The sequence below is a fragment of the Ictidomys tridecemlineatus genome, chromosome 10, assembly GCF_052094955.1.
Source record: "Ictidomys tridecemlineatus isolate mIctTri1 chromosome 10, mIctTri1.hap1, whole genome shotgun sequence".
Taxonomy (NCBI): Eukaryota; Metazoa; Chordata; class Mammalia; order Rodentia; family Sciuridae; genus Ictidomys; species Ictidomys tridecemlineatus.
This window is the reverse complement of record NC_135486.1, coordinates 76,237,447-76,263,898: the sequence shown is the minus strand read 5'-3', so window position 1 is coordinate 76,263,898 and position 26,452 is coordinate 76,237,447. Positions and strand designations below refer to the sequence as shown.

Here is a 26,452-nt window from a genome sequence, read left to right as displayed (position 1 = left end):
TGTGGAAGTAGTAATTATACCTTATTGTTTTACAATGTCTTTCTTTCCTGAGGAGCTTAAAAATCTTTTCTGAATTTTTCACTCATCCTCCCAGTGAAAATAAAGCTGACTTTAGTTCATGTTCATTTCTGGTATTTTGTAACACCTGGTTAGGCTGCAAGGGTGATCTAATTTACATATCTTATCTCCAACTGAACAAACCTAAATCCAAACCCAGGAAAGCTAAGCTTACCAGGACCTCCTGCTGCGTCAGTTCACTGGCATCGGACTTTCAAAACCAAAGGTGAGCAAAGGGAAAGGAATGAGGTTTTACCTGGGGATGTACAAAAGGGGCTTCTCCTCCTCCTGAGCCTTTTCTATACCCGGGAACCCAGCAACAAATTCCTCAAATCACTTCAAATCCAGGCCTTGGGGCCCAGGAACAGACCCTGTTTTTCATAGAAGGGGATGTGACAAAGAGTTCTCAGCATTTTTGATGAGGCTAAGCAAATGTTTGTTTGAAAAAAACTAGATGATTGCAATTAACAGACAAGATATTAGTTATCTTCAGAGTTTAAGAATTGCCTCTCAAGCTCTTTGGGGGAAAACAGAGCACCTTTCCGTAATTCAAGAGCAGAGTTTGAGAGAATCTGATCTGTTTAAAGGTGATACTGCAAAACATGGAAGCATTTTGCCACTTTTTCCACAAAAAGAAAGTTAAAAGCCTTTGCTTGATACATGTTTCAGGTGTAATGTTGTATTGTGCTATTTGTCAAAACCCCACCTTACTTGAGCTAAGGCTCTGCCTCTCACCTAACTCCATGTTAGAATGGCTCCAAAACAGGCTAGACTCCAGCTCATTTTAAGTTGTGTTCAAAAAATGGCTTTTTGTTGTAAAGATTACTGTGATTCCAAATAAATAGGGGAGGGGCTGGGGTGGTGGCTCAGTGGTAGAGCGCTTGCCTAGCATGCATGAGGCACTGGGTTTGTTCCAAGCACCACATAAAAATAAACAAATAAAATAAAGGTACTGTGTTCAAATAAACAACAGATGTAATATATAACTAGGTAAAGGCTTAAGAGTATAAAAATAATTTTCTTGGTTCATAGCTATTACACAAATTGAATTTTTTTTTGCTCTGTTAATTTCATTTTGTATTTTCCTTGTATACTTTATAAGTGTTGCCTGTTAAGTGTTTTGCAGAGGTATTGCTTCTAGTAAAATAACTTGAATTAATTTGAAAAAAAGAGAGAGAGTTTGCCATTACTCAAATAATGAAGGTCAGTGGGCTGCTGATCAGTTAGGCTTGTATCCTGACCACCTTGGAAAATAAAACAAAACTGCAATGAGATGAGCCCTAGTGAAGAAACACAGGGTTTAAACATACCCTGTTTTTCTATGATTTTCAAATTTACTGCGATTAAATTCTTACAAGGGTTGAGAAATAATTGCCTTTGAGTAGGTTAAGTGTAGCTCAATATACGCAGTTTTCTATGGTTAATATTTTTGGAATTGAATTGATAATTAACATGGTAAAATAATCAAGTGTTCCTTGAAATTTTGGTGTGCTTTATTATATGTTGATACTAGCAAGTTTTTGCACAGAAAGCATCTCCAAAATCAAGTTAGGAGCTGAGTACAGTGGTGCACACCTGTTATCCCAGTGGCTTGGGAGGCTGAGACAGGAGGATCACCAATTTTGAGGCCAGCCTCAGCCACTTAGTTAGACTTTTGGCAACTGAGACCCTGTCTCAAAATAAAAAAAATAAAAAGGGCTGGGGATTTAGCTCAATGATGAAGCACCCCTGGGTTAGATCCTTAGTACCAAGTGGGGGAAGAATCAAAATAAGAGTCAAATGGAAAAAAATAAATTAACCCAAGCATATTCACTTTACATATATTTTAAAGACATCTGATTATGCAGAGGAGTTGCCTGCACTAGCAGGAGCTCACCAACAGCTTCACTGTTATCTAGAAGAGATGAAGGTCAGTTATCTTCATCACATGAAGGAATAGGGATGAAGCCTTTAGGATGATTCACTGAGACCCACAAAGCTTTTTCTGCTCCAAGAATTCTATTTGTCATCTGAGGTCCTCAGGTGTCTTCCTTTGTTGGTAGCATCTCGTCTTTATGTCTTCATATTTCCATCCTCTCTTCCTCACTCCTGAACATTCTGTACAACTTAAAGTTATTTTCTCAGTGTGCAAAAGTCTGCTCTACAGGGAAGCCAGAAGACAATGTGGCTATCTCGGCTCTACTCCTGAGCCGTCAGTGGCTGGTGCCCCAAAGCAGAGGCTAAACTCTCAGCAGGACAATCAAAGTCACAGCCTTACCTGTTAGTCTTGTTTCCCACTATCCTCTCTGTTGGCCTAGCTCTAATGTCACTGTCTTCAGGAGTTGTTCCCACATTTCTCCTTTCTGTTCCAAAAAGCCTGGACCTTTTTGTTACCAATTCATACCTTAACTCCTCTAACAGATCACAAGCTTCCTGAGGGCAGACGAGCCCATATCTTATTCCCCTCTCTATCTCCAATTGTGCCTAGAATGACAGGAACATAAACCATTACCTTACTCTTCAAGCCCTCTGAATCTTTCCCTAAGTTGTCCAGGCTGGCCTCAAACTACTGATCCTCCTAACTCAGCCTCCTGAGCTGCTGAGATTATAGGTGTGAGCCACTGCAACTGACTGAATCACTAATTTAGAATCTCCAGTTTCCAGTGGCTTGGGAGGCTGAGGCAGGAAGATCTCAGTTCAAAGCCAAACTAGGCAAAAGTGAGGCACTAAGCAACTCAGTGAGGCTGTCTCTAAATAAAATACAAAATAGGATGTGACTCAGTGGTCCAGTGCCCTTGAGTTCAATTCCCAGTACCAAAAGAAAAAAGAAAAAAAAAAGCATCTCCAGTTTCAAGGTCTGATAAAAGCCTGGGAGTCTTTCAGTTCTACTCCAAATTTTACAGACCAGGAAACCAAGTTCTAGAAGGACCAAGTGATGAACTTTAAGGTCACACAGTTATCTGATGATAAAACCTGAAGTGGATCCCCTCATTTCCAGTGGAACTTAGTTCTTTTTTCCTATGATCCATTAATCTGTCAGTTAAATTTTTTTTTTATTGACAACCTGTCAATTTTTAAAAATAAAAAAGTAATCTGTACATATCTATTTGTACACACAACCATCACCTCAGGGCTCAACACATGGTAGGTAGTCAAATAGTTTATGAATATTGCTGAATAAAATGATGAATACCCAGGCCTCTAGATAACTAAAATAAGCAGAATATTAAAATATTTCAAAGTACTATCCAGACAACTAGTGGAAATAGCAGCCTGAAGGAGAAAGCAGAAAACCCCACAAAATAACAAAGGGCTGAGAAGGAACATAATCTACTGACCAGACCCTACATTTACTCACATGCGAGATTTTGGTGATGTGAAATCAAATGCAAAAGAGAATCAAGTCCTTAAGACATTTTCCTAAAGAAGAGGCATACAGTAGTCTCTCCCCTTATTTGCAGGGATTCTTCCCAAGACCCAGAAGATATATTAAACCGTGGGTTGCACCAAACCTCACATACAGTATTTTCCCCCATACATATGTAATATTAATCATATTATGTTAGATTTATAAATCAGGCATAGTAAGAGATTAGCAATAACTAATAAAACAGAACAATTATAACACTATACTATAACAAAAGCTATGTGAATGTGCTTCTCTTTCAAAATATCTGTACCTTGTGGCATCATAGTAACATTTTCCGACCATGGATGACCGCAGGTATATGACACTGAGGAAAGCAACCTGCAGGTGAGGAAGGGGGACAACTGCGAAAGGCCAACAGGCTTGTGAAATGATGCGGAGGGTTATTAGTTATCAGGGAAAGGCAAATCCAAAGCACAACAAGAGTCCTCTGCACATCCACTAGGATGGCCAGAATCAAAACAGCAACAAACAGAAAGTAACGGATGTGGAGAAACTGGAACCTCCTTCCCTGCTGGTGGAAAGATAAAACGGTTAAAAGCTGCCCTGAGAGTTCCTCAACAAGTTAGGCATGATGACTGTCTGACCCAGGACTTTGACTCAGGAATAGACCCGAAAGACCAAAAAGAGGTATCACAATGAAAACGTGCACAGGACTGTTGGCAGCAGTACTGCTCACAGTAGCCAAGGGTGGAAACAACCCAATGTTGGTCAACTGATGAATAAACAAAACGCTACAGATACACACAGTGTAAAAAGATGCAACCGCAAAAGGGAACCAAGAACTGATATGTGCTACATTAGGGATGAATCCTGTCAATAGCACCCCAAATGAAGAAACCAGAGAAGAAAGGACACAGATTTTAAGATTCCATTTATATATGTGTCCAGAATTGGCAAATTCACAGAAGCAGAAAGCAAATTAGTGGTTTCCAGGGGCTGGGGCAGTGAGGGAATGGGGAGTGACTGCTTTAATGCATATGCATTTCCTTCCCAGGTGATGAAAAAGTGCTGGAACTAGACAGGTGTGATGATTGCATAACACTGCAAATGTACTTACTGACACCGCTCTGTTATATATTACAATAAAACTGAGAATCAAGTCTTCACAGTGGCAAGAGGCCTTGGGAATATCTAGTATGAAGATCTGCATTTGTGTACAGCTAGCAGATCCCTTTCAAATAAGGCAGGATGTTATGCCCTGCACATTTCTCTGCCACTCATTCTGACCACACAGAACTTCTTGAAATACTCTTAAATTTCAAGATTAATGCTGTAACTTTAGAAGGGGGATGCAGGCATTAGTGACAGATACAGCTTCACAGACAGGCTATTATCAGCAATGCCACTATATTGACACCACAGGTCAGACTCAGCGTGAACCAGGCTTTCCTGCAGTTCAGAGGGGAATGCGGCTGTCTATCAGGGACAGAGCCAAGCCTGTCCTCCTAAAGCACACAGGCAGAGAGGAAGCCACCAGAAAGGGCAATGGAAACTGCAACAAAACACTGCCCTTCACCATCAAAGCAAAGAGCTCAAGTTCTGGATGCTCCTAGGATTCCCCCTGGCACCTACAGAACGGGCCTCTAGGTCACTGGCGGCTGTCCCACAACAACACAGATAAGAGGCACTTGGACTTTTTCTTTTTCCCAGAGGATTCCCTGTGCTTAGCTCTACTCCACCCAAGCCTTTCACTTCTACCCCCTCAGGCTTCAAGGCCCCACTTCACCTCTTGTAGTTATCTGAGCTGATCTTCAGAATGAACACAGGGTGCCAGCTATAGGCTCCTTAGGTGTCTGAGAACTTTGGAACCAGGGCCAGGTGTCTTACTTGATCTGTTATCTAGAAATGTTTTTATGTCCAATGACAGGGCTCAGCAGGGTGGGAATAGATTAATGAACATGCAAACCCCCACTTAAACAGGCAAATAAACACCTTCTGCAACAAAGGAGCTGCCAAGTCACACACACTCAGAATTTCTTAAAAACATTACTCCTCTTTCTAGCTTCCTCTCATTTGTCACTCTTTAAATTTCTGATGTCTAATAATGAAGAAAAGGCGTTCTTTTTAAATCACCAGCATCCAAAACTTTCAAAGAGAAGCTTATTTGAAGTGACCAAAAAATATATCCAGTCGCTTAAAATGGTTATTACGTCTGTGCAAGAAAATATACAAGATTCCATACACACACTGTCAAGTTTGGCAAGAAAGATTTTAGACAACTTCCATCCTTCCCACCCAATCCCAAGTAAATAGAGCATTTGTTTATATTTCCACATTGGCTGCATGATCGAAAATACCTCCTCCACCTAGAAAAACAATCTGTAACAGTCAGACATGGAACTTTGAGGGCAAAGTTTTAGTGCAGATGAGAGCATTAGGTATAAGTGCTTAAAAAAAATTGTCAAAAAGTATTTTTCAAAAAGGTTTCTCCTGTGAACATTTTCCTCAAGATGACACAGGCTTGGTCTGGGGTTTTTCTATCTTTCAGAAATAAAGTTTGAAAAAATTTGTTCTCCATTAAAATTGGAGCCCGGAGGAATCTTCTCCTGAAGGTCTCCAGCAAAATACTTCAGCGTTCTATTCTTGGGGGAGACACACAAAATCACTTGCCTTTACTCGCTTCAGGTTTTGTGCTTTGCACCAACTAGGTGTGGGCAAAGAGTTAAAAGTTTTCTGAGGTTAGTTCCTGCGGTTAAGGGGAGGGGGGAGCTGGATGCTTAAATTTAGACTCGGTAAAACAATACTGGGAAACTTTCACAGCCTTGGGGCAACGCTGGAGTTCATTTTATTGCCTTTTGTTCATCAGCCACATTTTCTTTTCTTAATCCCTCCCGCCCTGGTTCCCGGGGCAGATCCTACACATTCCCGCGTGATTCGGTTACCTGCTGGGGGCCGAGGGGGACGGAAACCTACTGACCGTTCCGCGCAGGAACTCGGCTGAACAGGTGGCTCCCGCCGCCGCCGCCCGCCGGGTCGCACCGCACTGCCGCCCCGCAGCGCGCGGACCCCGGTCCCGGGAGGTGGGAGCCGGCGCCCCTCGTTCGCGGCTCGGGGAGGACGGCGCGGGCTGAGGACAGCCAGGGACGCTCCGCGCAAAGGCGGGCCCCGCTGGCGGCCCCGGGCCGGGGCACCTCACGACTCCCCCCAGGCGCCCCGACGCCGGAGCCCCGCAGGCGCGCCCAGCTTCCCGGGGAGAGCGACCCGCCCAGGAGACCCGCACGATCCCGACCGCACTCGCTGCCGCCGTCCCGGGCGCCCGGGAAGGGACACCGCGGCCAGGCGCCTCCAGCCGCGCAGAACCTGTCCCGGGTCCGAGGTGTGGCACTCACCTGGCGGGAGTCCCCTCCGCGGGGACGGCAGGTGTCCACGCGGACCACGACCCTGAGCCCCGCGCAGCCCGTCAGCCAACACGCCCGCGCACCTCGCCGACTGTCCAGTCGCCGCGCCGCGCCGCGCGCGCTCCCATCCCCGCCCCGCCGCGCCGCGCGTTCCCGCGCCGGGACGCCGGTCCCCGGACACAGGCTGCGCGCGCCCGCGGCATTTAAAGAGACAGGCCCGGTGCGTAGCCGACCCTGTGGCCGCCTCTCAGGTGTCTTCCTTCTAGCAGTGAGGTTTGAATTGGGGAAAATCACCAACTCCCATCTTGGAGTTATCCACGCGGATTTGTGTTTGAAACTCTGAATGAGAAGGAACTTCTTCCTCCCCAACCACCCGCCCATCAGCAGCCTTGAGAACTTATTTTTATTTAATAACAATAACTACAATTTATTGAATACTTATACCCTAGGAAAAGGCATATATAACATTCATACATGATTTTACTTAAGTCTTAAACTGTGGGTTTTAAGAGGTCATTTCTTTTTTTTTAAATTGACACATTAAATTGTACACATGTGGGGTGTCCTTGTGATGTTGTGACACATGTACATTGTGTAGTGTTCAGATCAGGCTAAGCATATATATCTCTTTAAAATGTTTGTCATTTCTTTATGTTGCAAACATTCAATATTCTTTCTTATAGCTCTTTTGTAATTGTTGTATTTTTATTGAGGTTCAGAGGGCTGAAGAAACTCCCCCAAGAGATTTCTTTTTCCCCTCTCTCTTTAGATACACATGACAGTAGAGTTCCTCCAAGAGTTTTCAACCCCACTGCTTCTTGCTGTTCTCTTCTTCCTACATCATTGGAAACATCTACTGAGGTTAATAGCTGGTTGTGGAAGGCTTTGGATTGGAAGTTAATGTTACCAGTGTTTCCATAGATGGAACAACTTGCTGGGGACAAAGAGAGCAAGAGTTAAGGGATTTTATCAATTGTAGGCTTTGCTGTATACTCGTGGCAAACATTGTAACAACCTTGATTCCAAAAATGTTTGTGTTTATCCCCTTTTCACAGAAAGCAAGAAAGGAAGTGACTAGCTACCCAGAAGACTGAGTCACTGGTAGCACTCAGGGCTGAGCCCCAATTCCTTAGTCCTTAGATCATTTCTTTGCCCTCTCCAGGAAGAGATACCTGATTAAAGGGAAGAAAACTTATTCTCTAATAACATATTGGCCACACCTAACTCCCTGCATCTTTAATTAATGTTTACAAAGCACTTTACCCTACATGCTAGTTAATTAGGTGAGTATTATTATCCCCCTCTTTCTGAACCAATTCCAGAAGAGAATCAATTCCAACAGTCCCTAATCCTTGCTGAATACTAGACCTAAGCTTTCTGTTTATGTTTTCCCCCCACCTCTTAAATTTTTGACCCGTGTTGTGTTAATTAAGTCTGGAAGCATTTCTGATGAAGTGACTTATTAAAGTGTAAATAATATACAACATCTAGGGATGAGAGGTAATATGGGTAACATTTGTATTCAAGGAATTCAGATGGAGAAAAAAAGAGGCATTTTGATACATGCATTTTTACTATTGTTCTTTTTATTTGATTAGGCTTTTATGGTGTATCTTTTTTTGTAGGTGCAGAAGAAGTAAGAAGGAAGAAACTGAAGGATGATGAGATTAGGATGGATGAAGGAGAAAAGGAAAAGGAAACACACACACACACCAAAAAAAAAAAAAGTGGCAGGAAATGAATAGGGAAGAAAATGAGTCTGAAAATAAAGTTTCAACCAAAAGGCATTAGGAGAAATGAGGCCACCCCTGGTAGCCCACATCAAATCTTTGTGGGAATTACAATCAGGTGGCCTTTCCTCGGAGCTGGTACAGGCAGAGCCAAGGCCCCAGCTTAACTGCTGTGCATAGGCTGGTTTCTGGTCCCTGTGCACCCCCTGGGAAGCCATCTGTGTGCCAACTGAACACACATCTCCAGGGACTACAAGGTGAGAAAGGACACAGTGACATAAGAAGAAAATAAAGGTTTAGAGGGGAATTTAAAGACAGTTATTCATAAAAGTACAACCAGGAAGAAAAAAATGAAAAGAGAAACCTCTGGAGGGTCTTGTATATGGTATTATTAGTGCCTTAAAACTCATGATGTAATCACAATAATCCAAATTGTCACTCCAAATTGACATTTTTTCTGGTGCTGGGGATACAACCCAAGGCCTCAAGCATGCTAGGTATGTGCTCTTCCCCTGAGCTACATACCCAGCCTCTTGACTTGTAAATAAATGTCTTCTGAAGTTGGTCTTTGCTAAGAAAATACTGATGATACAGACTGGTTTGGATCTGGAGTGTGTCCCAAATGCACATGTGTTAAAGATTTGGTCCCTGGCTGTGATGCTATTAGGAGGTGGAGGGATCTTTAAGAGGCGGGGTCTTATAGAAGTTAGGTCATAGGGGGTGTGTCCTTGAAGGGGATTGTATGCCAACTCTTCTTACCTTCTTTCTTTGCTTTCCAGCTATTATGTGCTCCCACCATGATGCACTGCCTTACCACAAGCCCAAAAGCAATTGGACCAACCAACCCTGGACTGCAACCTCCATAACTGTGAGCAAAAATCAACCTTTTCCCTTATTAAGTGGATTATCTCAGGTATTTTGGTACTGTCATGGAAAGCTGACAACCACAATATGTGAGCCCCCAATATTAAACAATTATTCTTTTGAACTTTGTATAAGTTAACAATTTTAAAGTAAACTAAAAACTTCAGGTAAACATGTTTTCACTTTATAAGGTAGTAGAGTCACGTGCCACATTTCGATGTATCTGTCGATAATGGAACACATAGACGTCAGGGGTCTCATAAGATTGTATGGACCAGTGAAGACATAGACACTCTAGTTTGTGTAAGTATGCTCAATGATGTTCCCACAGTGACAAAATCGCTTAATAACTCATCTCTAAGCATGTACCCTGTTGTTAAGTGGCACTTCTCATTAAGCAGTGGGTGACTGTAATAATTACTGAATAAAATTGACTTCAGAAACTGCAGTTTCTGTGATGGCCATTATAGGGTTGCAAACAAGATAGGGAAAGTGGCTAGTAAGTAAATTTCGTGAAGAAATTTTACTAAAAATTTATAGCATTTAAAGCTAAAGTAGGGGGGATGTAAAAGACATAATTTTGATTTCTGCTTTTTCTATGTGAGCGAGATGTTACCTTAAGATGTTTATCCTTTTTGAGTCTCAGTTCCTCACCTGTATAATAAGGTTATCAACACCCTGTGAGGTTAAAGTGAAATTCCTTTAAAATTTGCCTGAACAAATAATAGCTGAGAAGAGTTAAGAAAATAAGGAAAATATGGGAAATTGCCCTATTTATTATTAAAACATAGTATGAGGATATCCTGATGAAAATTAAGTTAAGAGAACAATATTTAACCCAGAAAATGGGTTGTATACTTTAAGATATGATAGAGGAGTTGTTAAAAATAAATGAAAAGGGGAAGGACTGTCAATAAGTGAGGTTTAGAAAACCAGCAATTTGAAAGAATAATCAGGTTAACATCTTACCTTTCCTCATGTGCTGGAAGAAATTCCAACTACATTAGAAGATTTTAAAACTAGGAGAGCTGGGTGCCAGGTATATACCTGTGATCCCAGCTGCTCTGGAGGCTGAGGCAGGAGGAACATAAGTTTTAGGTCAGCTCAGGCAACTTAGCAGGACCCTGTTGCAAAATAAAATAATGAAACAAAGGGCTGGGGTTGTGGCTCAAGCAGTAGTGCTCGCCTGTCATGTGCGGGGCACTGGGTTTGATCCTCAGCACCACATAAAATAAAATAAAGATGTTGTGTCCACCGAAAACTAAAAAATAAATATTGAAAACAATTCTCTCTCTTTCTCTCTCTCTCTCTCCCTCAAAACAAACAAACAAACAAACAAACAAAAAAACAATAGAAACAAAAAGAGGGCTGGGGACCTAGCTCAGAGGTAGAGTGCTCCTGGTACTCCTCCCCCTCACACCCCATCTCCTCCCCACAACACACTAGGAGAAAATTTAGGTAAATATTTATGTGATCTCAAATGGCAGAAGAAATGGAAAAATTAGATTAGGTTACACAAGCATTTAAGATTATGTCAACTAAATTATGATGGTGATTATTTTTTGTGGCTATTTCCAAGTTGCAGTATCAGGAGAATTCTTTGGCAATTCTTAACAATTCTTTGAGAAGTTTAAAATATTCTATTTCTTTTTCTTTTCTTTGTTTTTTGTTTATTCATTTTTTGCCTAACTTTTTCTGCACTGAGTTTAACCTCTGTAATCAATCAGCTATATCAGAATTCCCACTTTCTATTTTGATGTCTTCTGTCATACTCCTATCACTCTCAACCCAGCACATCTTGACAAATTCACTTCATTAATCAATAAAAATTTCCCATCCTTCTTGTATTCATTAACACCCATGATTTTATTAAGAGGAAAGTATGTACAGGCAACATTAAACACGTTACATGTAGTCTTTGTTCATTTGTGCTGCTATAACAAAATACCTGAGAACAGGTAATTTATAACAAACATAAATATATGTCCTCACAGATCTGGAGGCTGAATTGTCCAAGCTCAAGGTACTGGCATCTGGTGAGGACTTCTTCTTTTTAATACTTAATTTCAATTTCTAAATTGGTCAATAGGATTAAAACAAACAAATCCTTCCTACAAAGAATCACAACAGGAAAAGAAAGGGGAAATCGCACGAAATGCTTCACTGTGAGGAATAAAATGTTAAGTGGGATTTTCCTGTTGTCCTAAAGTTGCTACAGAGTACCAAACCTAAGGGCCAATGCTCAGTGGTTATCATCTCTTTTGTTCCAAGTTCAAGAAGTCACCAGAACGGCTGGGATTGTAGTTCAGTGTAGAGAATTTGCACAAGTGCTGGGTTTGATCCCTACATTGCTCCCCCTGACCCCCCCAAAAAGTCCCCAGGGGCTAACCACATGGCCTCAGGGCTTACCAATTTTAACACATCTGAACTGTGCAGATCATATTTTGTTTACCCATTCATCTGCTGATGGACATTTGGGTTGTTTCCACATTTTGGCTATTGTGAATAATGCTATTATAAACACGGGTGATCAAATATCTGTTCAAGTCCCTGCTTTTGATGGCTTTGGGTCTTTTCCCAGAAGGGGAATTGCTGAATCATATGGTTATTTTCTATTTCACTTTTTGAGGAAGCACCTACATTAGTTGTTCTATCCCACATTCCCACCAGCAAGATATGAAGATCCCAACTTCTCCATGTCCTTGCTGGCATTTTGTTATTTTCCTTTTTTGCAAAGAACTGAATCTTCAATACAAAAAAAAAAAATGAGACTGGTCTAATAACCAAAACATTAGGAAGCTCGTTCAATCTGGCAGTCTTCTCACAGATGTCTTGCTACCGGTGAGAAATGGGAATTGCCTAGAAAATAGTTGCAGACAGACGTTGACAGCAATAAAACCATTAGATGTTTATAGCCCCAATAAGTTGAGAGTCCTGAATAAACCGTTTGCAAGAATAAAGTTTGCAAGAATAAAGTCATCTAAGGGCATTTTTTTCCTTTGACTTTTTTTAAAAATGCTTTACTAACTTTGAAAATGGTTCATAAGAGAGTGAAACAGGCCAATATATTTATTGCCTTTACCAATTCAGCTCTCATTTATTTCCTACACTTGATGTCTGGGCTCTATTCCCACAACTCTTCTAAGGCTCTATTCTCTTAGTTCTCATCCTAGATTTCATTCATCTGGCAGTTTGGATCATCTGTTAAATGGGAGTGTTTTCCCCAAAGTTGAATCTCCTGCATAGAAGAGTCCAGAAACCTCTCCTTGGGCAAAAGAATTCATCACCCTGGTCTCAAATATTGCCTCTCTGAGGACCTGAAAAATCTCCACTGGTGGACATTACCTGTGTCATGTAACAAGCTGCATGCCTACCCTGGTTCTGCTGGGGAAGCTTTTTTTAAACTGTCCTCTGGGTATTGCATACATTAAATTCATTAATTCATCCATCACCCCTATTTGGTTGCCAAAGGTTCTTTCTTTGGAATGCTCAGGATGGGAGAGGTGGCATTAGGTGGCTAGACTTCACATCTCATGGGGGCAGGTTGTGTTTACCACCCTTAAGTGCTTGATCCCACCTTCCTCTTGGGCTCACTGTCTTCTGTCTCAGACCCTCCCGACCTTCTTCCTTAAGTTCTTTTAAAAAACCTAGGGACCTTCATTCTCAGATCTCAGCTAATATCTTTATGTCATTTAATAGTTTACAAATCTCATTCACAAGTTTAATTCTCAGAACAATCTTGGAAAGTGTTAATGATTCCCGTTTTACAGATGAGGAAACTAAGGCTCAGACTCACTCATGTGGTAGTGGCAGGCTGTCATCCTAAGGCTGCTGCTCTTGCTTTCTGCTAGAGCTGCCCTTCACGCTTCTGTCGTGATCTGGTATAGCAGTACGTTTTTCATGCATTTTTTTTTCTCTATAAAGCCAATTAAGGGATTTGTACTCACATTGTTGATTATTTTCAAGTTTATTAAATGAGTACTGGGGGAAAGCACAACCTTTATGAGAATTGAAGGAATACTAATAACCATTAGAAATGTGGAAATCTCATTAGAAATGTGGAAATCTCACCTTATTAAATATTCATCCCAGTCTGAGGCAGCTGGGGAGATACTAAGAGGGAGGGCTGAGGGGATTACAAAAAAACAGGAGCTGCGGCTTCCAGCTAAAGGTGGAGAATCACATGAAAATCCATTCCGATTTTGACAGAAAGCATTGAAACAGTTTTTCAAAAGTGTTTGACAAAGAAGACTAACTGCCAAAGACAAAGTACTGTTACATGCTATGACAAGACTGAGCTTCCATACAGTAAAGTAATCAAGATGGATTAATTGCATGAGTGAAACTAACATAGGCTAAGCCTCATCTCTTCCCAAGACAGACTAAAGCCTTTCATTCAACCAGAACCACAGGCAGCAAAGAACTCAGGCTCTGAGATTCCTGCTAGGGACAGGCAGCGAGGCACAGGGCCAAGGCTCTGGAGTCAGAATTCCTACAATATGGACGTCATCCATCACTTTGCTGGTTAGGGGCAGAGCTGGGCCCTGAACCCAGGCTGCTCTGCTCTCTGGCTCTGAGATGGAGCCAATGAGCCACCCTTGTAAACTGTGTTTTATGGCAGGAGGATCTTTATTCTCGGTGGGGTATTTACATGTGGCCATTTCCAAGCCACCCTCTGAGGCTAGCAGGGATAATTGCAAGCAAACATAATTCCATATTGGTTTGAGCTTCGTCTCTCGTCGGTCCACTTCTTATGTTTACTAAAAATAGCAAAATGAACTCATTTAATTTTCATTGACTTTCTCTTCTCCTTCCTCTCCTGGGAAGAAATGCTGATGAGCTCCAAAGAGGCCTGGTTAGGTTCATAAGTCGAAGAGGTTAAGCAATTACCATCTGACTCCAGAGCCCAATCTGATAGACCAGCAAGAAGGAGTCATCTAATTTAATGAGCGGGATGACAGAATAAAGAATAGGTCATTGCTAGCTTACATTGTGTTAAAAGTTGTTTTCAGAAAATCCAAATGTTTGAAACACGTCTACAAGGGCAAAACAGATTTTAAATTCATAAGGGCATTCACTGAAAGGTAAAGTGTGAAATCCTTTGGTGCTTTGAAAAAATCAAGGGGTGGCTGGGTATAGCTCAGTGATGGAGCTCTTGCCTAGGATGTCAGGGGTCCTGGATTCCATCCTCTGCACTGGGGGTGGGATGGGGAGTTAGAAAAGAAAAAAGAAGAAAGGAAGGAAGAAAAGAGAAAAAAACATTCAGCTTTCACACAGCTTTGAAAGGACTTCTCTTTCTATTAAGATGAGATACACTTAACTCTGGACCTAGAACCATTTTCATGCCTGGGTCTAAAATATTTTTCAGACCTACCTCATTATCGAGATGACACTATATATCCCACTTGCAGAAGGAGAAACTGAGGACCCAGGAGAACTAGGAGAAGGGGGCATTTCCTGGCCCCCAGTGTGTGGCTTTGTTTGGTACAAGGCCTTTCCATTCTGGGGACACTGCCTGGCAGGTGGGGTTGCTGGGAAGACAGTGTATTTTTAGGATGAGGCAGTAAGAGAATAATATGCAATGGATTATTTTTGGCTAGATAATTTTCAGATAATTGAAAAAAAAAGTCATGCACAATAGATTTGGGGGCAAAAAGGTAATTTAAACATATATTTTAAATATATAGACTTCGAAGAGATGTGCATTGGGTGGCCTTGTGGATGTCTTTAAATAAGTGAAAAAGTATCTTGTAACTGAAACAGGAGGACTGGAATGTGCCAAGGCAGTGTGACATTTCAGCACTCTCCTGTGGCTGACCACCTTTTCTGGGGATCACTATCCCCTGATGGCATTGTTTGCTATCTCAAAGTCCTTCCATTTCACCCGGGCTTGCCTTCCAGGATCAGCAAGTACTGAGCTCCTGGAAGGAGCCTTCTTGGCAGCCTCTTCCTGATTGCTGCATGATGACCCCGTTCTCTTAAAAGTCACACTGAGAGAACAGGGGATGAGAGCTAAGGTGGGCAGCCCAGGGGTCCTTGGGTGCTGGGAGGGAGCTCCTGCATCCCGGAGGGCAGGGAGAGGAATGGGGAAATGACCTGACTCTCAATCCGAAGTCTGTTTCCACTTAAAAAAGGAAAGAAGGCAGCTGGGGACCTGGTGCAGCTGTAATCCCAACTACGCAGGAGGCTGAAGCAGGAGGATCCCAAGTTCAAGGCCAGTCTGGTCAACTTTACAAGTTCCTATGTCAAAAAATTTTAAAAAGGTTAGGAGTTTTAACTAGTTGTTAGAGTGCTTACTTCACATGTGCGAGGTGCCAGTTTCAATCTGAACCATCACTAAATAACTAATTAATTTTAAAAATAAAAATAAAGAAAATCAAGCTGTTTCTTTGTTCATGAGAGGCTCAGCATGGAAACTTTTGATGCTGTTCATATGAAGACACTGAAGTCAATTCCTAGTTATGAAGCCGTGGACTATCCCCCCTCCCTTTTTATTCACTAGTGGAAAAGGACTACGAAGCTATCAAAGAATTGGGGGATATGTTGCACTTTGTAGTAATAATTCAGGCTGGGAGTGGTGGTGCACATCTGTAATCCCAGCAGCTCAGGAGGCTGAAGCAGGAGGATCGGGAGTTCAAAGCCAGCCTCAGCAACTTAGTGAGGCTGTAATGTAAGAAACTCAGTGAGACCCTGTCTTTTTTTTCTTTTTCTTTTTAAAAATTTATATATGACAGCGGAATGTATTACAATTCTTATTATACATATAGAGCACACTTTTTCGTATCTCTGGTTTATACACAGTATATTCACACCAATTCGTGTCTTCATACCTGTACTTTGGATAATAATGATGATCACATTCCACTATCTTTAATAACCCCTCTGCTCTATCTAGAGTTCATCTATTCCTCCCATGCTCCTACTTCCTATCCCACTATGAATCAGCTTCCTTATATCAGAGAAAACATTTGGCATTTGTTTTTTGGGGATTGGCTAACTTAACTTAGCATTGTCTTCTCCAACTCCATCCATTTACCTGCAAATGTCATGATTTTATTCTCTCTTATTGCTGAGTAATATTCCATTGTGTATATATGCCACTTTTTTTTTATCAGTTCATCTATTGAAGGGCATCTAGGTTGGTTCCACAAAAAATACAGAATACTTCATGAATTTGTGTCTCATCCTTGCTCAGGGGCCATGCTAATCTTTTCTGTATTGTTCCAATTTTAGTGTTTGTGCTGCCGAAGCAAGCATGAGAGACCCTGTCTTTAAATAAAATACAGAAATAAGGGCTGGGAATGTAGCTCAGTGGTTAAGCGACCCTGGATTCACTCCACAGTACCAAAATAATTAATGATGATGATGATGATGATGATGATGATAACAACAACTCAGTTTCTTTGTTACTAATAAATGAAAAAGTTGAAAGTGAGCCTTCATTTTGAAGATGTTTCCTGATGTCTGATGAATTCTCACAGTTAAGTTCTACTCAGAAACTCCTGAAGTTTCACCAAACATGGCCCGGTCCCTGTCCATCTGCCTTCCTCTGTCTGCTCTCTAGATTTCTGCTTCCCTCTGATCCCTTGCTTCTCCTCATGCTCAGACATTTGCGACCCTTGTTTCCTGAACTCTTCCTGTGTTTGCCTGCTCCGAGCCTTTGCTCAGGCTGTTCTCATCCTGCCCTGGTAAAAGTCTTGCTGGTCTTTGAAGCTCAGCTTGCACATCATTGCACACGGGACAGCCACACACATGCGCACCTGCAGTGTTCTAGCCGGCAGTGTGGCTGTTCCTACACCCATCTTAGTCTGTACCCCCAGGGGTTCAGAAGCTCTATGATGGAGATGAAGCTGGAGCCAGGAACTCATTTCCCTAATGAAGTTGAATGGCTATAGATGAAAACCAAATTGAAGGGGGTACAGAAGAACCGAAAGGGTTCAAGACATGCTACCCCCCACCAAAATGGCACCGTGGCATTTCAGAAAACAACTGAAGCAGGAAGGCCGCTCTCACCTTTCCTTTCTCCGCTCCAGTGAGTCACATAATCTCCCTCCTTTCTCCTTCAGAAGACCTTCATGTCACAGGTGTCCTGCTGTGTACTCAGAGGGAAGGAATGTCACACAGGGACACCAAAAAGAATCTGAATAAACAGGCCTTGTTAAATGCCCCAGAGATCAGACCCTTTGGTCCTCCAATGTACTTCTGCATGACTGTCCCTAAAAATGCAGAAGCCCTGTTTTTTGCCCCTATTCCTGAAGGCCCCTGCATCACACAGAACTTATATTAAGGAAATTTGGATATATTTTCCTTTTTTTTTTTTTTTGGACTGAGGACTGAACTCAAGGGCACTTGACCACTGAGCCACATCCCCAGCCCTGTTTTGTATTTTATTTAGTTGAGTTGCTTACTGCCCCGCCATTGCTAAGGCTGGCTTTGAACTCGTGAACCTCCTGTCTCAGCCTCCTGAGCGCTGGGATTACAGGCACGCGCCATCGTGCCTGGCTCTATACTTTCCTCTTACTAATCTGTCTTCTGTTATAGGGGTCTTGGCCATAAACCTTACAATGAATGAGGAAAGAAATCTTTTCTCTCCTGTTGGGGTTGAGAAAGGGAGGCAGAAAGTTGGTGGTGGAAAGCAGGAAATGAGTAGGAAGGTGACCGTTTAAAAAGAGTCATGATTGGGGAAGGAACCTTCCAGCAAGGACTCAAGGGAAGATTTTGAAGACAGAAATGATCGATTCTGAGTCATTGATGTACAATAGTGCTGTTCCTTAAGAGGGCCCACAGGAACTCAAGGAACACTCCAAAAGGCCCAGTTCATTGACATCTCAGAGAAGACAACAACAAATGGTGACTGCAAAGAAAGAACATGGTCCATGCCTTTCTCTGTTTTGTAATGCTATCACTGGATACCACAGTCTGGGTAATTTATAAAGAAAGAGGATTATTTAGCTAAATCCAAAAGAACAGTACAGGCATTTGTCGGGCCTCCAGTGAGGGCCTTCTTACTGTACCTTAACATGGTAGAGGGCATTGCATGGTGAGAGAGCAAACCGGCTAGCTCAGGTCTCTCTTCCTCTTCTTATAAAGCCACTAATGCCACTAGGGGTCCCTCCCATGACCTTATGGAATCCTAGTTACCTCCCAAAGGCTCAACCTTCAGATACCACTAACATATTAATTTGGGTATTAAGTTTCTGATCCTGGAACCTTGGGCAGTCCCTCTTCCTGGAACAGCTCAATGATAATTTTAGCTGGTTCTGAGGAGAGGGAAAAGATCAAGGCATTCTGGGTAATTAATAATGATTACCAGGCTGGGGATGTGGCTCAAGCGGTAGCGGGCTCTCCTGGCAAGCCTGAGGCTGGAGTTTGATCCTCAGCACCACATACAAACAAAGATGTTGTGTCCGCCGAAAACTAAAAAAATAAATAAATAAAAAATTCTCTCTCTCTCTCTCTCTCTCTCTCTCTCTTAAAAAAAATGTAATAATGATTACCAGTTCATGGTCCTTTCAGGGATCCCTGTTGAGATGACCAGTTCTTCTCACACCACTCCATGGAGGAACAATTGTCAGAGGACAGCCCTGGGCCCAAGGAGGTGTTTCTCAGGGGCATCTGATATCCTCCAGTCCAAATAGATGAGTCTTTTGCCTATTGTTAAGGATTTCCAGAAAAGGAAACCTTTCTCCTCTCTGTCCTGGGGAAAGGGAGAGAGCACCAGAGTATTTCCATGTTGGGTCAGTAAAGATCATTTCTAGGAGCCAGGCACGATGGTGCACGCCTGTAATCCTAGAGGTCTGCGAGTCTGAGGCAGGCGGATGGCAGGTTCAAAGCCAGCCTCAGCAATTTAGTGAGGCCCTAAGCAACTCAGCAAGACCCTGTCTCAAAATAAAATATGAAAAAGGACTGGGGAAAAAAAGAAAGAGAGCTGGGGATGTAGCTCCGTGATTAAGAGCCTCTGGGTTCAATCCCCAGTACCCCCCCAAAATTAATAATAATAATGATAATAATTTCTAGGACATATTATAGCCGACCAGAAACTGGGTAGGGAAGGCCCCGATTCAAGGAGGGTGCCTAGGACTGAAATCCAGCCCTGATTCTGCAGTAAAGGCATATTTCAGGCTGCTGCAGCTGCTGAGCAGAGAATTTGCTTGTGCTTTCTGGACTCTGAGAGGAGCCTGGAGTGGAGTGGAAGGTGAGGAGTGGGTGGGGTGCAGGGGGATGAGAAGCCTCCCTTTGTAGCATGGGTTGCTACACCTATGGTGTAGGTCCCATAGGTGGGAAAGGACAGGCTGAAAGACCTTGTGCTGTTGCTCAGAGTGGGGCCCCGAGTGGGGCAATGCCATGAATGCCTGCACTGTGTGGGAGGATGGAGCCAGGATAACTCAGCACAGACCCTGACAAATGGCCATTCTTTTGGACAGGTATGCAACCAGGTGACGACACCTGCAGAGCAGTATCAAGGATCGCCTCAGACTCCAGCTTTGGCTGCCAGCGTTGGGTTTCTGTGATCCCCAGCATTCAGCCAGCAGAAGAAACAAGGACTTTTGATTTCTGTAGTGGTACCAATTTTTCCCCATGAATTATTATGTTTTTTGGGGGGTGGGGTACTGGAGATTGAACTCCAAGGCACTTAACCACTGAGCCACATCCCCAGCCCTTTTTTAATATATTTTTTTTTAGAGACAGAGTCTTGCTGAGTTGCTTTGGGCCTTGCTGAGGCTGGCTTTGAATTCACCATCCTCCTGCCTCAGTCTCCCCAGGTGCTGGGATTACAGGCATGGGCCACCATGCCCAGCTTCCCCCTTATATTAGAAACTGTTTTCTGTCAAGATCATTGTACTGTCATGTGTAACTAATAAAAAAAAAAAAAAAAAGAAAAGAAACTGTTTTAATTTACAGACAGCCACGCTATTGGGCAGCTGCTGATGCGAGGCGGTTCACCTGGATCTAGATCTTCTCAGAAAGTCACAGTGTGCCCATCACCCAAGAGTCCTGATTCAGACTGTGAATCCAGTCCAGTGGGCAATTTGAAGTACCCCACAAGGAACCCAGTTATAATGCTGAGAAAACAGATAAACCCACTGTAGCCTGAGGGAATAGCCTCCGAGTGTGTTTTGTTCTGTTTTTGTACCAGGGATGGAACCAGGGCGCATAACCACTGAGCCACATCCTCAGCCCTTTTTATTGTTTATTTAGAGACAGGGTCTCACTCAGTTGCTTAGAGCCTCACTAAATTGCTGAGACTGGCTTTGAACTTTCAATCCTCCTGCCTCAGCCTCTCAAGCCGCTGGATTCCAGGAGTGCAAGCCTCCAAGTTTAAATCCATGGTGTCCAGCCTAACATTATCTAGGAGGACTTCCAGTAGAAAATCCTGCCTCTGCAAAACTGGTCTCTGAATAGGATAAATGAGAAATGGATTTAGAAGCAGCATTTCCAGAGAGGAATCAAGGGCCTCCCTTAAGGAGGGGCTCCTTCAAAGTAAGGTATGGTGATGGGCTGGATTGTGTCCCCCCCAACTCCTATGAGGGTGTCCTAATCCCAAGCACCCCAGTGTGACTGTCTTTGGAGAGAGATTTTTTTAAAGATAAAGTTAAGTTTAAATGAGGTCATTAAGAGGTTCCTAATCCTATAGGACTGATGTCCTTATAGGAAGAGGAGGGTATAGAAATGCCAGGCAGAAGCACATTACAAGACAGAGACAGAAGGCAGCCATCTGCAAAGCAAGGAGAGAGGCCTCAGAAGGAGCCTGCCCGCTGACACCTTGACCTTGGACCTGCAGCCTGAGAGTGGTGAGAAAATGAATGTGTGTTGTTGAGATCTTCCAGTCTGTGGTACATTGTTATGCACCGGAGCAGACTAATGCAGGTAGGTTGAGGCACACCTGTTAGAGAAGCCCAAGACAGGGAGCAAAGATCTGAGGTGCAGGAATTCTTAGACAAGGCAGAAGAGTAAGTGGACAATTTTGAATTAGGGAAAAAAGACTTCAAAGGGGGGAGAAATAAAAAAGATAATTGTAAAGAAGGCTGGATTCAGGCAAGAGTACTTGTGGTGCACGCCTGTAATCCCAGTGAGCTGGGAGGCTGAGGAAGGATGATGGTGAGTTCAAAGCCAGCCTCAGCAACTTTGTGAGCCCATAAGCAACTTAGCAAGAACCTGTCTCAAAATAAAAAATAAAAAGGGCTGGGGTTGTAGCTCAGTGGTTGAGCATCCCTGGGTACAATCCCTGGTACCAATCCCCTGCAAAAAAAGAAAAAAAGGAATGAAAGTACTGAGCTAGTCTAACTCTTCTCCCTTCCTGATGCGTCCTCTACCCTGCACTCCCATCTCCATTTTTTTCATAGCTCCCCGATTTGTTCCTCATCAGTTAGGGACTTGACTGTCAGGATCACCTTATGTGTTTTAGGAATACAGGTGACTTGGTGGAGCATGGCCAAAGAGGGCTAAGTGCCTGTTCCTTCTCCAGCGATCCCCACTGATGGCACCTCATGAAAGGGGCAGAGAGAGGATTTAGGTTAGAGGTGTTTCCTAATGGCCTTCAGATTATATCTCTTGGGGACTGCCTGCTATTTCTACTGTTCAGCCGCCTTGACTAAAGAGTTGAAAGATTGACAGAACTGAAAAAAAAAAAAGTTACATGATACTAAGTTCCCTATCTTCCTGACTCTGTCTCCCCAGGTGCTGAGATTATAGGCATGCACCATCATGAAATTGAACAAGACCCTCCAAAATGTGCTCATGCCACCCAGAGTCCTATGCCTGACTTTGTCTCTGATCTCGATTCTCTCCTTTTTTTGTTTTTGGAATTTTAAAACAATCAACAGCCCAATGCAACTTAATGGCGGGCCCGTGTTGGAAGACCTAGTGTTGAGTGGACTTAATCCTCCCATAAGTGAGTTATGTCACAAGTTTGTATCTTGATTTCTCTGCATATGGAATTGGGGTTCATGCCACCCACTGTTTCCTTGCTCAAAATGTTATGGCTAGGGGGACCGGGGTTGTGGCTTAGTGGTAGAGCTCTTGCCCAGTAATGAGGCACTGAGTTCAATTCTCAGCACCACATAAAAAATAAATAGACGAATAAGCTATTATGTCTAATTACAACTAAAAATATTTTTTAAAAAATGCTATCAGTTATAAGGAGGCTGATTCATAGTGGGATGGGGGCAAGAACATGGGAGGAATAGACAACTCTAGATAGGGCAGAGGGGTTGGAGGGGAAGGGAGGCGGCATGGAGTTAGAAATGATGGTGGAATGTGATGATCATCATTATCCTAAGTACATGTGTGAAGTCACGAATTGGTGTGAATATACTGTGTACACAACCAGAGATATGAAAAATTGTGCTCTATATGTGTAATAAGAATTGTAATATATTCTGCTATCATATATAAATTAAAAAAATTTAAAAATGCTATCAGGAATAATCAAGTTTTAAAAAAAAGTTTGGGTTCTCAATATCAGCTAGTTTGCTAACTCTAGCCCGAGTGCGAAATATAGTGACCTGAGATTTCAGTTCTGTTTTAACTTTTGACTTGGAAATTACTATTTGCTTTTTTTTTTTATGAAAAGGACACTCATTTTGCCCATTAAATTGCTATAATATCTCTAATAATAGGTCTATAATGGGTAGAAATTCCCTAAAACCTTGGAAAGAATGGCTTCTCATTTAATTCTCATCATGATAATCACAGCTAACAGCCGCTCATTTAGTTGGCATCTTTAGAGACAGCCCAGACTTATCTTTTTGATAGTGTTTTGATAGCTATTGTCATGGTTTAATATTTCATGTTTTGATGAAATTTTCTTCAAAGTCTTGCTGGGAACAATGGTGCATGCCTGTAATCCCAGAGACTCAGGAGGCTGAGGCAAGAGGATCTTAAGTTCAAGGCCAGCCTGGGCAATTTAGCAAGCCCCTATCTAAAACAATAAAATGGGCTGGGGTTGTAGCTCAGTAGTAAAGTGACCCTAGGTTAAATCCCCAACACCAAAAATAAATAAATACATACATAAAATATTTTTCCTTCAAAGTTCATTAAGTATATTTTTATTTCTTCCTAAACATCATCCACAGAATACAGCTTAAATGTTTTTGTTCTCAGGGTGATCATAACATTACTTTGTACTGGTGTCATTCATGATATCATCAAGAAGCCTCTGTGTTGGTCTTTTTGGCCTTGTGGCTTAATGATCATGTATTTTGGAACCTGTGTTTACTTTGTGCCATTGCCAATTTTTTGCAGATCAATCTGCTTCAAGGGCTCTCCAGCTTGCTGTGGGCTGGGAGACCAGACACCTAACTTGTTAGCATGTGTCTACAACTAGGTAAGATGGGTTCTTAATTATAGGAGTTAGGAGCTCTTTGGTTAAAAAAAAATAAAAAAAGGTACAGTGGATATTAGGGACTAAATGTTTGTGTCCCTCCAAAATTCACGTGTTGAAGTTCTAACCTCCAATGTGATGGTCTTAGGAGTGGGGACTTGAGCAAGTGTTTAGGTCCTGAGAGTGGAGCACTCCTGGATGGATTAGTGCCCTTATAAGAAGAGGCCTGAGAACTTTCTTCCTCTCCTGGCTCTCAACCATGTGTGGACACAGCAAGAAGACAGGCATCTGCAAGCCAGGAAGAGAGCTCTCACATGTATTTCCTGTGAGAAATACATGTCTGTGGTCTCCGCCACCCACTGTATGTTATTCTGTTATAGCAAACCAAACGAAGGCAGCAGAGATTCGTGAAGGCCTCCCCAGAAGCCTCTACTCCCTGTCAGTCCCTGACTCCTGCTGTGTTTCTACCTTGGCTTCAAGGATGCACGGCTTGAGCTGTCTCAGCCAATCGGCACCTTCAATCGCTAGGCATGCGATTGGTGCAGAGGTGAGAAACAGGCCCAAGCTGGTCCAATCAGAGCGCTCTCAGCATCTCTAGCTCACAATGCTGTGATAAAGAGACACGCTCTTTCTCTGGGCTGGGAGATGGCACGGATGGACTGGCAGTCTTCTTGCCACTGTTAGAGAGCCATCTATAGGGAGGAAGAATGGACAAAGGAACAAAAATAGTCTTTTGGTGACATCACTGGTTTGGTGACCTCACCTAACCACGGAATCAAGAGGAGTCCCCTACCTCTCTTTTCTTTCTGGAAAGAGAAGGCGAACTGATGATCACACACGATCTCTGCTGCTGATCGTGTGGAACGCCCTCCACGGATTCTCGCGCCCGTCACTTACACATTTGGTCTCCACCTCCCACCCCCACGGCTTTATTTTTTCTTTTTAAATCATTTTCACATAATGAAATATTTTCACATAATGGAGAGTGGAAATGTTTATAAATAGTATATTTATTTATTTTGTGTTTGCTTGTTTTATTTTGAGCCGTGGAGAATACCAGTGAATCATGATCAGTCCTATAGATGGTAAAGTGTTCTCTGCAGGATACTTAGAAGGCGTTGGTTGTAGAGAAGAAAATCTTCAAGTAGTATAACATCGCAGACATGAAATAAACCATCTGAATGTACATACTAAATATTCTCATAGAAAATGTTAATATCTCATAGGTGATATGATCGTCTACATGGAAAATACAAAAATAACTCAGAACAAGAAAAGTTTCCTGGATATGGGATCAATATACAACATCAATTGCATTTCTTTTAAAAAGGTGAGATTTAAAAGGCAATAAGGTACCTAAGAATATATATGTAGAGGATTTAAAAAAATTTTTATACTAATTTGTTATATATGACAACGGAATGCATTACAATTCATATTATACATATATAGCACTGCTTTTCATGTCTCTGGTTGTACAAAATGTAGAGTCACACCATTCATGCTCTCAAATATGTCCTTAGGGTAATGATATCCATCACATTCCACCATCATTACTAACCACATACCCCTCTCCCTTCCCCTCCAACCCCTCTACCCTATCTAGAGTTCATCTATTTCTCCCATGCTCCCCCTCCCAACCCCACTATGAATCAGCCTCCTTATATCAGAGAAAACATTTGGCATAGGTTTTTTGGGATTGGCTAACTTCACTTAGCATTATCTTCTCTAACTCCATCCATTTACCTGGAAATGCCATGATTTTATTCTCTTTTATTGCTGAGTAAAATTCCATTGTGTATATATGCCACATTTTTTTTATCCATTCATCTACTGAAGGGCATCTAGGTAGGCTCCAGAGTTTGGCTATTGTGAATTGTGCTGCTATAAACATTGATGAGGCTGTGTCCCTGTAGAATGCTGTTTTTAAGTCTTTTTAAAGGACTTTTATGGAAAAAATTACAAAATTCATTTAAGGACATTAAAGAAATCTTGAATAAATAGATGTAATTATAAAAATCAAGAATGGAATATCATAAAAAGGTCAGTTATCAAACTGACCTATAGATTTAATGTAATGTCCTTTGAAGTTTTAACAGGATGTTTTTCTGAGATTGGACAAGAAGAATTTAAATTTTAAAATAGAAAGGAGAAATGTAAAGAATAATCTAGATCTCTCTTGCCTTAAAGGAGAAGAATCAGGCAGAGGAATATGCTCCAGAAAACAAGACTTGCAGGGTGCAATTGGCACAAATACACCAACACAACAGAATCAAAGGTCCTGGGGCAGATATATACATATAAGGAAACCGTACTATCCCAGAGCACCTGGCTTATCCATCCATATGAAGAAATGGATCCCAACCTCACATGACTTAAACAAAGAATCAATTCCAGATACGTCAATGACTATTTGTTTTAAAGGCAAAACATGACAAATCTTAAAAAAAAAACAGGAAAATATTTTTATAATTTCAGGGTAAGAAATGATTTCTTCATGTGCAAGGGTCTGGATTTGACTTCCTCAGCCCTGCCAATAAAGGGGGATTTCCTCAAGACAGAAAAGCACAACTTGACTGTTGTGTGTTTTGGGATGGGGGGGTGATGCTGGGCCTTGTGCATGCAAGGCAAGCACTCTACCAACTGAGCTATATTCCCAAGGCCAGCACAATGTGACTTTAAGAACGGAAGTTCATCAAAATATGATGAAAAACCTAGCCATGAACTTGAA

General features: G+C 42.2%; 1 protein-coding gene and 1 non-coding gene across 2 annotated transcripts in view; both read right to left on the bottom strand.

The window, feature by feature from the left end:
• Proser2 (proline and serine rich 2) overlaps positions 1-6,935 on the bottom strand; it is a 30,584-nt gene extending 23,649 nt beyond the window's left edge. The window contains exon 1 of the mRNA XM_078023221.1: positions 6,796-6,935. The gene's annotated coding sequence lies outside the window, so the exon portion shown is untranslated. The remainder of the gene's footprint in view (positions 1-6,795) is intronic.
• A 9,613-nt stretch (positions 6,936-16,548) lies between these two features.
• On the bottom strand, positions 16,549-16,655 carry LOC120887766 (U6 spliceosomal RNA). Its single transcript, XR_005731092.1, has one exon. It is a non-coding gene; the product is annotated as a U6 spliceosomal RNA (small nuclear RNA).
• Positions 16,656-26,452: the final 9,797 nt, after the last annotated feature.